The sequence below is a fragment of the Pinus tabuliformis genome, chromosome 1_2 (genome assembly GCF_031772625.1).
Source record: "Pinus tabuliformis cultivar Carrire ecotype Pingquan chromosome 1_2, CPIR1, whole genome shotgun sequence".
Taxonomy (NCBI): domain Eukaryota; kingdom Viridiplantae; phylum Streptophyta; class Pinopsida; order Pinales; family Pinaceae; genus Pinus; species Pinus tabuliformis.
Window position 1 is genome coordinate 1,297,673,140 of NC_142298.1, and position 14,653 is coordinate 1,297,687,792.

Genomic DNA, 14,653 nt, shown 5'->3' on the forward strand with positions numbered 1-14,653 from the left:
AAGGGGGTATCTATTCTTGAGCATGATTTTATTCAACACCCTGTAATCTATACACATGTGCCAAGTCCCATCCTTCTTTGGTACAATGATGATGGGTGACCCACATGGTGATGTACTTGGTTGAATGATACCCTGTTCCAGTACTTGTTGCAATTGTTTCTTCACTTCACTTGCTTATATAACAGACTGTTTGTACATCCCAATATTTGGAAATGGGAAGTCTCAGAATAACTAGATCTCATGCTCCACTTTCACTCTTAGGTGGTAAACTTTAAGCTCTCAGAACACATCCATGTATGCTTGTAAAAACTCCTACAATTGTTTCTTCTATTTCTTAGTACACCCCTCTAGGGATGCCTTGTCTCTTATTGACTCCTCTTCAGACTGAATTTCTATTAAAAACAATAAAACATACTTCTTGCTGGAATTGATCAATTTCTTGGCTTGGTTGGCACTTACCAGTGAAATTTTTGACTTTCCTTTGTGTGTGTTGATGATGATCTATTTTCCATCCTTTATGAGCCAGTAATAGTTATCTCTCCTCATGAATATTCAATCATGCATGGACTCCCAAACAAGACTTGACATACATCAAGTTGAACCACATCCATATATACTTCATCCATAAAATCATCACTGGTAGAAATATAATTTTTCATTGTTATGTTACCTTCATATATGTATCCTTATACCCATCCTAGAGGATATGGGTTTAGATGATCATGAACTTCTAGCCCCAACTTCTTGACCAACTTTGCTGCAATGAGATTCTCCTGTGATCCTGAGTAAAACAGAGCATCAATCTTTGTCGTCTTGACCTATATCTTTATATGGAAAAGTTTGGTCATTTCATTCTCTTCTTGTTGTTGAACACTATTCAAATTAACCTCCATCAACACTAATATACAAACGATCTTCTCATCCACATTCAAGTTTCTTTCGACTTGGTTGCTCAAATAAGTGGCCATGAGATTCTTCTTCTTATTATCTTTCTTCTTATTCTTCAGGCTTAGCTCTGGTTACAGTGGTTGCTAGGATATTTGCACTGGTATGTTGTGGTTGCTGTCTTTTTATATTTCCCCCTTTTTTCTTTTTTTCCCCTCATAAGCTTCCTTTTTCTCCTTTTTCTCCAATCCACTTGATTTCACTCTTTCAGGCACATGTTCTCTAAGTAGCGTGCCTGTACACAAGCCTCATCCACCAATTTGGGCTTGAAAAACATCACTTACTCATGCAGATGGTGGTGCAGACCCTCAAATACTTGAGGAGTACATGTGGGTTCATTGGAGATATGCCCAACATTATAGCCATGTTTCAGAATTTTGTGGTGTACTCGTGCACACTTTAGATCGGCTCTTACCTATAGTAATGCCACCAGATCCACTAGTCCTCCATGTACCCAATGGGATAAAATTGCGACTTAATGAGGATTTTGAAATCCTCCCACTTAGTCACTGAAGGTTCTCCCTCCAACCTTAGGTTTTACTTGTGTATCTCCCACCAAGTTAGTGCATGACCCTCTAATTTCAGCCGTTATATTGAGATCTTTTTCCCTTCCGGGATCTATTCGACACTGAAACAAACTTCCAGTGGTTCAACTTTAGAGCATCGATCTAGTTGTGGTATGACTTGATAATGACTTTTCCTTCCATTTTGAACCCCCATATTCTCCAAATATCCCCAGCTTATTGCTTAGAGATGCCACGAGAAGTTTTACATTGTGGTTTATATCCATGACTTATTGTTTGAGTCATGAAAAGATCACCTCTACAGGATCATGAGGTTCATTTACAAATTCATTGGCCATGATTAGGGTTTTACAATTTTTGACCCTGCCAACCTAGATCCCCTACAAATATTCACAAATATGCAAAGAAGCTTGGCTTTGATACCAAATGATCTTTAAAGTGTCATGAATATTCCACTGGATAGTTCATCACACCATATCTAATAATATTGTATTGAAACTTTAACAATTCTACCCTATTACAGTTTATTAAACTTTAATATATGTGGATTTAGCAATATTTAATGCATGCATTCGAATAGAAATTATGCATAAAATTAGATAATGAAAAAAAATCTCACACACACATAAGACATAAGATATTCTCTTTGGGAAACCCTTTTGGGACAAAACCCAGCTGGAAGGTGAGGCTTCTTCGCTCTCTTTCTTTGTCTGGAAATATGGATGGTACAAAGAAGTAATAAATGTGGCTCGTGGGTTGATATAGTGCACAAATTCTCTCTATGTGCTCTACCTCCTATCTCTCCTAGCTATCTTTGATCATCTATGGAACAAAATGCTCTCAAAAGGATGGAATGCCTCTTCCTCCTAATGGCCTGGTTATAACACAACCTCACAACCTACTAGTGGTTAATTTTGACTACATCAACTCTTAACTAGAGTTATAATATAGACTCTTCTAGAGTATTTTACATCACAAACACGTGCCTAGCCCCTTTTCCATGAATAATGGGGGCTGATGTAGCATCTTCCTAAACTATAGGTGTGAAAACATGAAGGTCAACTTCTAAGTAGAATAATTGTTTCGTACAGACTCTTATTGACACACTTCTTACGTCGTTACAAAGGGCTCTGTGTGTATAATAACACGAAAAAGTGTGGCACTAAATTGGAAAAATTTTACCCCAATAAAAATGTCACTTGATGCCTCAAAATGCTCCCAGAATATTTTAGACCTTGTTTCGCCAAAATAGGTTTTGCCAGTAAAAACGGTCCCGTGAGCCGATTCCTCCACTTTTTCCACTCCAAATGCATCAAGATGGATGAAAAACAATATAATGATCTAATTTACATCATCAAGTATATGGGTGTTTTACATAGCCATCTATGGAAACAAGTGATGTTGTTCAATCCCAAATCGGTGGAAAAAGGTTTATGTAAAGGCACAATACCTAGAAAACATAGGCCTAAAGAAAGGGAAATCAAGTGGATTGAAGAAGAAGGAGTAGTAGTGTGCTTCTAAGGAGGATAATAAGAAGTGGAAAGGAGGAATAGATAAAAAGACAATAGCCACAAAATACTAGTGCAAATATGCCCAAAACTAACACAATTGGAATTGGAGTTTCATCATCATGTAAGTCCATATCCATTAGGATGGATAAATAATGATGTAGAAATAAAGGTAAAAAAAACAATACAAAATCAGATTTACTATCAATTCTGATTTTATTGATGATGTAGAATTATATTTGGTTCCCCTTGATGTATGTGGGGTATTGTTTAGAAGCCCTTATATGTATATGTGAGATGAAATCTTCATTCGGAGATCCCAAATAGTACTACCTTTTCAAGGAAGGAAAATAGCTCAACATCAACACACACAAAGGCAAGTCAAAAATTTCATACAAAGTGCCAACCAGGTAAAGAAAATGACCAATTCCATAATGAAGTTTTTTTTACCTTTTAAAGGGAAAATTAATTTGTAAAGGAGTTTGTAAGAGCAAAGGCATCCCTAGAGGGGTGTACTATGAAAAAAACAATTAGAAGAGTTGTTATAGGCATACATTGATTTGTTCTAGGAGCTTAAAGAGATATCACCCAAGAGGGAAGTGGAGCTCAAGATCTAGTTATTACCAGAATCCCCATTTCTAAACATTGGCATATATAGGTAGGTTATTATAGAAGCAAGTGATATGAAGAAATATTTGTAGCAGATACTAGAACATGATGTCATATGTCGAGCACATCAACATGTGGGTCACACATCATCATTATGCCAAAGAAGGATGGGCCTTCGCTAATTTGTATATATTACGAGGCGTTGAATAAAATCACACTCAAGCATAGGTACCCACTACCAAAAATATATGATTTTCTGGATCCATTACAACAAGAAAAATACTTCACCAAGTTATACTTAAAGTTTGGATATCACTGGGTTCAAGTTAGAGAATAAGGTACCTGGAAGACCTACTTCAAAACTAGGAAAGGTTTGTGTGAGTGGTTAGTCATGTCATTTGACTTATGTAATATACTGACTACATTTATGAGGTTAATGAATCATTGAATGATATATTATTCCCTTTTATAGATTCATTCATTATTGTCTATTTGTATGATATATTGATGTACAATTCTACCAAGGAGGAGTGCATATCACATTTGACATAGGTATTGGAGACATTAAAGAAGCACTAGTTGCTAGCAATTTCAAGGTGTGATTTTTCACAACAAACTTTGTTGTATTTGGGGTATGTGACAGGTGGAGGAGAGGTGAAGATATATCCTACCAATATGGAGACCATCATTAAGTGTTTGGTTCCTACTACTATTTTCAAAGTCAAGAATTTTGTTGGGGAAACATGCTACCTAAGGAAATTCATAGCCTCATTTTCAATAGTAGCAGCAACATTGCATTTCATAACAAAAAGTGGTAAGAGTTTTCAGTGGGGAAAGGGTCACTAGAGGGAATTTGGGGAGATAAATAAGACAACCAATCAAGCACAAGTTATAGCAAAACTGAACTTGGAAAACCCTTAAAAGTGGATAAAAATGTGTGTGCATATGTTATGGGAGTGGTCTTAATGCATGGAGGAAGGCCTGTATGCTACCATTTTGAAGTATTTCATGGGGAAGTTTTTAACTACCCTACCTATGGAAAGGAACTTTATGCCCTGGTGCATGCTATGAAGAAGTGGAAACACTATTTAATGGAAAGGAGATGATAATCCACATAAATCACTAGCCACTATAGTACTTGGAAGCCTAAATTAATCTACAAAAAACCAAATATTACAAGTGGATACAATAATTTCATTTAGTGATTAGGTATAAGATGGGCAACACAAACAAGTTGGCCGACATGCTTTCAAGGCCACCCACATCAAAGATCACAGGTTTGGGAACTCTTATGTACATGGAGCCATTCACCCATAATGCATAAATAATTAGATGAAATTTGAGCCTAAAATTGGCCTCCTAAGGAAAAATAATAAAATAATAGTTAAAATATTAAAATAAGAGTTATGAATTTTGGAGGCAAAAGAAGAAAACTACATTTTTATTGTATTTTTGGCTTATATCCTTATAGTTTTGCTCAAATTTCAAGTGTAGGCACTCGTTGAGTGAAAAGTTAAATTCCACATCCAACGAGTATCCATTTTGCATACTTCTGAGAAGACTCACATTGATACAAATTGAAGGTACATTAAAAAAACTGTTCGACACATTTTTTTAATGTATCTTCAATTTATATCAATTTGGGTCTTCTTAGAAGTATACATAATGGGTAATTATGAAATTTAATTCTACATCCAACGAGTTTCTACACTTGAAATTTGAGTAAATCTATCAGGAGATAAGCCAAAAATACAATTATAAAAAATAGTTTTCTTCTTTTCCCTACAAAATATTTACATGTACCTCTTATTAAATTTAAAATATGTTGATTGGTTTACAAATTATGAAATGGAAATTTTCATGGGCACTTATAGGCTGAAATTTTCTCAAATGAGAGTCATATTCAGACAATGAGGACTTCAAGGATGTGTTTCAGCAGTTGTAGAGACAAAATCATGTAAATGATGGTGACAACATAGTTGACTACCATATCCATGATGGGTTACTATAAAGCTTGGATATGCTTTTTGTTCCTTAAGGTAAGTGATTGTAGTTGATTAGAGATGCTTAGACCTCCAAGGTTGCAGGGCACTTTCATGTAGAGAAGAAAATGGCCAACTTTTAAAGATACATGTATTGGCCCAAGATGCAAGAATAGGTAGCTAGGTTCATAAGAGGATGTATGCTTTTTTATACCAATAAACCTAGTAATAAGAAACAGGGTCTATATCATCCCTTACATATACCCACTCATCCCTTGGAAAGTATTTCCATGGACATTTTGGGAGGTTTACCAACAACCAGAAAGGGACATGATAACCTATTAATGGTAATTGACAAGTTCAGCAAAATTTGTGTTCTTTTGCCTTATAAAAATACCATTAGTGGGAAAGAAACAATGAACTTGTTATTTTCATATGTCTAGGTGCACTTTGGGATGCCAAGGAGCATAAAGTTAGATAAGTACATAATATTTCTCAAGCTTTTGGACTACATTATGGGAGAATATGGGCATGAAGTTAATAATGTCTATAATGGGCAAACAATAGTAGTCAATGAGACTTTGGTGCAACCTTTGAGGGATTATAATCAGAAGAATTTGAAAATATAGGATGAAAACATGGTATATATACATTAGTCATATAATAGAGTAGTGCAAACTTCTACTAGTAGGTCCCAATTTGAAACTTATGTTTGATATTTTCCACCTTCACCTTTGGATATTTCATATGGGAAACGAGGAAGAGTAAGGGAGGATGTTACAGGGGATTCCTTGAGGGCCGAAAAAGTTGTGGATAAGATAAGGAAAGTCCGTGTATAGGTATATGAGACACTATAAAAGTCACAAGAAAAATAGAAATCCAGGCATGATCAATATAGAAAAAATAAATCATTTAAGGTGGGAGACAGAGTATGGTTATAATTGAATAAGGAGAGGCTATAGGTTCCTATTAAGAAAATCAAGGATTTGCAATATGATCCCTTTGAGATACAGGAAAATCCAGGAGATAATTTCTATAGACTCAATCTGGGAACATGTGCATTTATTTAGCAATTAATGTGGAAAACCTGAAACTATACGAGCCTTCCATGATAAATTAGGAAGAGGAATAGGTCCTACCTTCTGTATATGATTATGCACCAGTAACTGAGGAAGAATTGGCAAAGGCTACAATTTTGTAAAAGTGTTAAACAATTACAAGAAAATATTATCACGACCTTTGGTAGATTGGGTTGAAAGGATGACTTCAATGTAAAGCTAAATGATACACCTAAGAGAAGGTGGAGGGAAAATTTCCTCACCTCATTTAGTAGAAGATTTATGGGACAAAAATCCTCCAAAAATGGAGGATTAGTTTTATTATCAGGACCCAGTTTGGCAAATTGGGGTCTGAAACCTTCCAAAATAATTTTGAGGCATCAAACATAAATTATTAGGGATAAATTTATTTTTATTTAGTGCACACACTTTTTTCCTATTCAACAAACAAATACCTTTCCAATGGTGCAAGATTCACCTCAATCAGAGTCCCTATGCAAAAGTTATGCCACTCAAAACTTGACCTTCCTATGTTAGGCACCATAAGTTGTGAGGATGCCACGTTAGCCTCCATTAATCATGGAAAATGGGATATACACATGATAATGATGAGGAATACTTTAGAATATTCCATATCTTATCTCTAGTTAAGATTTTAAGGAGTAAAACCTAACCACTAGTATGCTAATGAGATACGTTATAATTGGGTCACTAGGAAGAAAATGAGATTCCATTCTTTGAGAGTGATTCTTTTTTCTATAGATAAGAAGAGGAGGTGAGAGGGATAGGGAGAGAGAAAAAAAGAGGATTTTAGGAATGTATAAATTTTGAATAATATAACACTTATTCACATAGATTATCCTGATTATACACTATTTGCGGAATGCATGCATAATACATAACCTCCTCTACGTTGATCATCAATTTTGCGGAATTAAAAACAATGAAACATCAATCACATGCGCACATTAACAAAGTATGTACTGGGGAAAGCATACAGCTGAAAACCCCCAACTATCTATATATTATAATGATAGTGAACATGTAACAATACATAGTACAATACTCCTCACAAGTACTCAGTACTATCTCCACTTGCTACACACAAACTAGCTCAGATCTGAATCAAGTCACAGGTTCAAATCTCCTCCGCTGTCTGCCTGCCTCCATTGCATAATCCAAAGTGAGAATAGGAATGATCCAAGCTCATTTTCCCTTAGCTTGTACTGTGCAATCCTCATTGGCAATCTCCATCATTGATTGTGCAAATCTCATGCACAACTATAGTCACAACTGATAGTAGTCTCCACCTCTAACACCTGTCTCCACTGAACTGTCCATGCACTGAGTTAACTGATGTATTCTTTAGTTGCTTTATGAGTGTATTCTACAATTAGACTAAATATGTAGGAATTTACAGGGTAAGTTCCTCAGACAGAACACCAAAGGACACCGCTTACAACTAGATCACAGATCAATACACCAGTATTTTTGACGTGGTTAAAACCCAAAGAGGGAAACAGTCCACGACCTGAGCCAACGCGGCCACTTCAGGAAATTTATTAATAAAAGAATTAAAATTCACATATGCTTCTCTCATGCACAGATTACCCTACAAATGACCCTCCATGCGCTATAAATAGAAATCATGGACCAATCGGGTGTCAAGCCATGGATCAAGTGTCGGCAATACCGAGGAGAGAATGAACCGTCGGATCACTACATATCGTGACCGTCGGATTGTAAGTTACAAAATGTACAACGGTAAAGAAACACACTTTACCTAACTCTATACCTAACTCTATACTAGACCAAGTTGTACTTAACTATTTCCTATGTGTCGGAATATCCTAACATCCCCCCTTAAGAACAACTTGGGATAGGATTGAAGGATTTACAAATATGACACAATAGGAGAAGGAAGGAGGATCACCGGCAAGATAACCTGCTGCATCTCGAGTAGAACGAACCCATTTTGGAAGCTGAGGAGCTGAAGGAGGATCCTGAGATGGTGGGGGAGGATTGTCATCCTCACTTTCATCATCTGAAGAAGAAATGTTTTCAAAAGTAGAAGAGATAGGGAGAGGTGGCACAACCGCCGGACTAGGCTCGCAGGGCGATATATTTTCATCAAATTTTACATCTCTTCTAATGATAACATTTTTGGACTTAAATGGAATAAGTCTATAGCCTTTGAAATCTTCAGAATATCCAACAAAAGTACATTTTTCACTCTTAGGTTCTAAAGCTTTATGCTTTTCATCTGGAATATGGGCCCACGCTTCACTTCCAAAAACACGAAAGTGACTTACATCTGGTTTGATTGAGCTCCATGCTTCTTCTGGAGTGATATTCTTTAAAGCCTTAGTAGGAGTGCGATTTATTATGTAATTTGCACAGTTAATTACTTCTGCCCAAAAAATAAGACCAAGTCCTTTAGATTGTAGCATACAATTAGCCATTTCCTTTAAGGTGCGATTCTTCCTTTCAGCTACACCATTTTGTTGTGGAGTATATGGAACAGTATGTTGCATTTGTATTCCATTCTCAGTGCAAAGTTGATGAATGTGTTCTTAACATATTCTCCGCCATTATCAGATCTTAGCTTAAGAATTTCATGTCCAGATTGTTTTTCAATAAAGGCTTTGAAGGCCAAGAATGTGTTAAATACTTCACTCTTGAGTTTTAAGAAGTATACCCAAGTGCGTCTGGAGAAATCATCAATGAAAGTTAAGAAATACTTGCAGCCAAAGAATGAAACAATAGGAAGTGGACCACATAAATCACCATGCACAAGCTGTAAAGGGGCTGAGGCGTGCCAAGAGGCATGTTTTTCAAAACTGTCCCGATGATGTTTTCCGAGTACACATCCGGAACAAACACCATCTCTGCAAGATACCATAGGAAGACCTATCACCATATTTTCTTTACATAGATGCTGAAGGGAGCGATAGTTTAAGTGACCAAATCGCTCATGCCAAAGTTTGCTCACTTCATCGTTATGAGCAACAAATACTGAGGGAAGATTTGATGACCCAAAGTTGTGAAACTTATACAACCTTGTAGAATCATCAGCAATGCTAGTAGCTAAAATCTTTTTAGGATCTCTTAGGTCCTTGATTACAACATCATGAGGTGAAAATTCAACGATTTTACCTTCACCTGAATGAGTTATCTGATATACAGATAGAAGGTTGCAGGATAAGGTTGGAACACATAATACATCATTAAACTGACCATTGTCTAGATGAACAGTTCCAGTCCCTACAACACTAAGAGATCTATCATCACCAACATATATATTTTTGGTGTTACAATCATTTAAAGAAGAAAACATGGCTTTGTTTTTGGCCATGTGATAAGAAGCTCCAGAATCAATGAGCCACTCATGAGAATGAGAAGAAGAAGATACATTTAATCTATAGCCAGACAGAGATGCTTGACAACCACATGCAGAAAGTTCCATTCCTGAAGATGAAGTTGAAGTTGAAGATTGCCCCAAATGGATGTTATGCTTCTTCATTGCTGCTTCCAAGGCTTCCATCTTCTTAAAGCATTTTGATTCTAAGTGGCCATCTCGATTACAAAAATTGCAATGTCTATCAGTCTTCTTCCCTTTGTTTTTATTTGTCTTATCATTTTGTTGAAATGATTTTTCATTTTGGGACTAAAATTGCTTAGGACCCTTGTTTGGTTTAGGACCATTCTTTTTAGGATATGACTTCTTAGGATTCTTTGAATTTGGTTGCTGCTGGGCAGCTAATGCTTTCTTGGAAGAGTTTCCAAGATTAAGAAGACCAAGGTGTAAGAGTTTTTCTTGTTCTCTTATTAAAGAATCACAAAAAGAGTCAAAGGAAGGGGGCTTGTAGTCTATTCCTTGAGAAATGAAGGCTTCTCTTGTAGAATGGAAGGTGGAAACAAACACAGAGTAGGCTGGTTCCAACTTAGTAAGAATGGAATAGATAAGGTTACTATCTTCTTTCTTAACTTTAACACCTTCCAAGAGATATCTAAGGGTTTTGAATTTGGACAAGAAATATTCAATGCAAGAAAAATTATTAGGGTCCAATGTAAGCAACTCATTTTCAAGTTGATGGGCTCTAAGTTCATTTTTAATCCCAAAAACTTTATTGATTTGTTTCATTGCTTCATCAGGAGTATCAAGTTCTGCAATATGGAATCTAAGATCTGGAGAAATAGACATCCCTATCAATCCACGTGCTTGATCTTGCCTATTTTCCCATTTAGCAGCTTTATCTTCATCCTTCGGTTTCTTTTCTTGGCCTGAGGCTATTCTGTAGAGACCTTTACTTCTAAGTAAATCCTCAATGTAGGACAACCATTGGAAGTAGTTGGTGCTGTCAAGGGTAACTTGGTATTGACTTTCCATTTCAACGGAAACTGAAGCTAAAGATGCTAAAAATAAGTGTTCCAATGGATAGATCTCGAAAAATTAGGCTGGTTTAAAAAAAATGGTTCTGAAAACTGCCTCCGGATGAAGAAGTTAAGGCTTTTTGAAAAAAAGTTGATGAAGTTGTCGACGAAGTGCGGAAATGAAAAAGTCCGCCCCCACAAAATGGAGACTTGAACCCAAGACCTCTACTCTCTTAGAATAGCTTTGAACCAATTGAGCTATACAAAAAATTTGAGAGAGAGAGAGAGAGAGAGGGGGGGGTGGGGGGGGGTTGATGCTTTGGGTTGCGTGCTTGCTTTAAGAAGGCTCTTTTTCCCTACAAAACAAAAAACACAAAACCCAACACGGACATGCAAAGAAAACGAACCTTACGGCTCGAAGTTAGCTTTGGCCAAAAGCTAAATATTTTCAAAAATGAACCTTGCGGCTCAAAGTTAGCTTTGGCCGAAAACTAAATATTTTCCTCAATGTTTCTGATTTTCCGAGATCACCCTAAGGCGCAGGGAAAAGAGCATACGCATGAGAAAAATGCTTCCTTTCTGTTTCTGATTTGCCCAGATCGCACAGAGTCGCAGGGCAAAGAGCATACGCAGAAATGAAAGGTATAGATTCGGTAATAAAAAAAAGCTAAATAAACCGAAACCGAAATAAACAGAGAGAAAATAATAGTAAACTGCAAATAAACACTGTATACCTCCAGATCTTAAAAATGACGCAGCTAGGGCTACCGTAAACCTTTTCACGTGAAACGAAAGGGGTTCCTCACTGGAACAGATGCTCCCAACACAACAGAGCAGTCCTCTCGGCCCGAAAGCAGTTAGAAACAGCAGATCTAGGAAACAACAGTCGGATGCAGTTCTACTGGCTTCAGATTTGGATCACCAACGGATGCGGCCCTCAAATAGCTTTGATACCATGTAGGAATTTACAGGGTAAGTTCCTCAGACAGAACACCAAAGGACACCACTCACAACCAGATCGCAGATCAATACACCAGTATTTTTGACGTGGTTAAAACCCTCAAAGAGGGAAACAGTCCACGGCCTGAGCCAACGCAGCCACTTCAGGCAATTTATTAATAAAAGAATGAAAATTTACATATGCTTCTCTCATGCACGGATTACCCTACAAATGACCCTCCATGCGCTATAAATAGAAATCATGGACCAATCGGGTGTCAAGCCACGGATCAAGTGTCGGTAATACCGAGGAGAGAATGAACCGTCGGATCACTACATATCGTGACCATCAGATTGTAAGTTACAAAATGTACAACAGTAAAGAAACACACTTTACCTAACTCTATACTAGACCAAGTTGTACTTAACTATTTCCTATGTGTCGGAATATCCTAACAAAATACAACTAGTTCAACTAAGTCAAACTGAACACAACTTCATCAACTCCTCAATCAACTCCACCAAACTCAATCACTTGAGTTCTAACTGAAGTCCATCATGCAATAGCTCAACTGACCCATAAGAAAAGTGTATTTCCTTCTGGCAGTTGCATGTGCCACATTCGTAGCTCGAACTAAAGTGCTCCAAGAGGATAAGATAATGTTTATAGTCCAAATATTATTAAGAGCTAATAATATTCGACTGTTCTATTTTTACCCTGGCAGTCTAAAAATAGACTCCGCCCATATGTCTAAAAAAGAAGTCCATCTATTTTTACCAACATGACCAATCATCCACAAATAGCATCCTGCAACTCATAGACCATGATCCATATGTCTAAAAATAGACATAGTCTAAAAATAGACTTTGCGCCAAAAATAGCCTGCGGGCCCACTTAGTGAAGGTGACTTCTTTTCACTAAGCTCCATCATCTTGTTGCATTTTCAACACTCCCTCTCAAGAAGTTATGGATTATCTGCAACCCCTATCCTGCCTCAGTGGTATTCAAATTTGCTCCTGGTGAGCGCCTTCGTCAAGATATCAGCATCCTGATCGTCCATGGGAACGTACGAAAGTAACATGATTCTCCGTTGCACACAATCTCTGATATGATGGTACCCGATTTCGATGTGCTTGGATCTATCATGAAATACTGGATTAGCCGAGAGTTTAATGCAACTCTGGTTATCACAATAAATCATAGTAGGCTCCAAGTGTGACCCAAACAACCCGACCAGGATCTTCCTCATCCATATAGCCTCGCATGCAGCCAAATTTGCTGCCATATACTCGGCCTCTGCTAAACTGAGTGCCACGGATCTCTGCTTCCTACTGTACCAAGAAAATGTTGTCGACTCAATACTGAAGATCCCTCCAGATGTGCTCTTTCTGTCCGTTGGGCTCCCTGCCCAATCTTCATCCGTGAAGCCACCTAGCTTCACCTCATCCTCCTGTTTGTACCACAATCCATATCTCGATGTGCCTCTGAGATAATGCAATACATGCTTGCCTGCCTTCTAGAAGAGCTTGGTTGGCTTAACCATAGCTTGTGAAAGCTGGTTAACAGCATAGCATATATCGGGTCGTTTATTGACCAGATACATAAGCGACCCCACCAACTATCGATAAACAGTGGCATCCACTACCTCCGTTGAAGTAGCATCCTCCTTCCTCCAACCTCCAGGAAGAGGAGTATCAACAGGCTTGCAGCCATGCATGTTGAACTTCTCCAGTATCTCTCGAGCATACTTACCCTGAGAAACAAATAGTCCATCACTGCGCTGCCAAATTTCCAATCCCAGGAAATAATGAAGGAGGCCCAAGTCCTTCATCTCAAACTCTCTAGAAAGATCATCCTTGCATGAAAGTATCAACAGCTCATCTCCTGTAAAAATCAAATCATCTACATAAAGTACTATGATAAGCAACTTACCCTCCACCACAATCTGGTATAGGTTAGGATCCGCCTCACTCTTGGAGAATCCAAGTCCGGTGAAATAACTGTCTATCCGTGTGTACCATGGCACATGGTGCTTGTTTCAACCCATACAACGCTTTCTTGAGCCTGCACACATGCGACTCGCTACTGAAGATCTTGAAACCTTCGGGCTGCTCTATGTACACCTCTTCCTCAATGAATTCGTTGAGGAATACAGTCTTCACATCCATCTGATGAATGTGCCACCCCATCTGCACTGAGAGAGCAAGAATTGTCCGTATGGAAGAATACCTTGCAACAGGTGCAAAGGTCTCCTCATAATCGATCCCCTCTATCTGTGCGAAGCCTTTGGCAACAAATCTTTCCTTATACTTCTCCACACTCCCGTCAGCTTCCTGCTTCACTTTGTAGATCCATCTCGAACCCACCACTGATTTCCCCTCCGGTCTTGGGACAATCTCTCATGCACTGTTTCTGACAATCGAATCATACTCTTCCACCATGGCTTCTACCCATGCGGGATCCTCCATAGCTTCCTCGAAAGAGGATGGCTTAGTCACGACACATTTGCTCACAAGAGCCATGTATCCAGTGTACTAATCAGGTGATTGTCTCTGTCTGCGCTATCCTGTAGGTGGTCCTACAACCTTCTCTGCATCTTGAGCCAGTCGCTCAGCTTCTGTAGTGCGATTTCGCCCTCTGATGGTTGGTGCTACATGAGTGGTCTCTTCCACTCCATGAAATTCATCTTGTGGCTAATCCACATCTTGAAGCT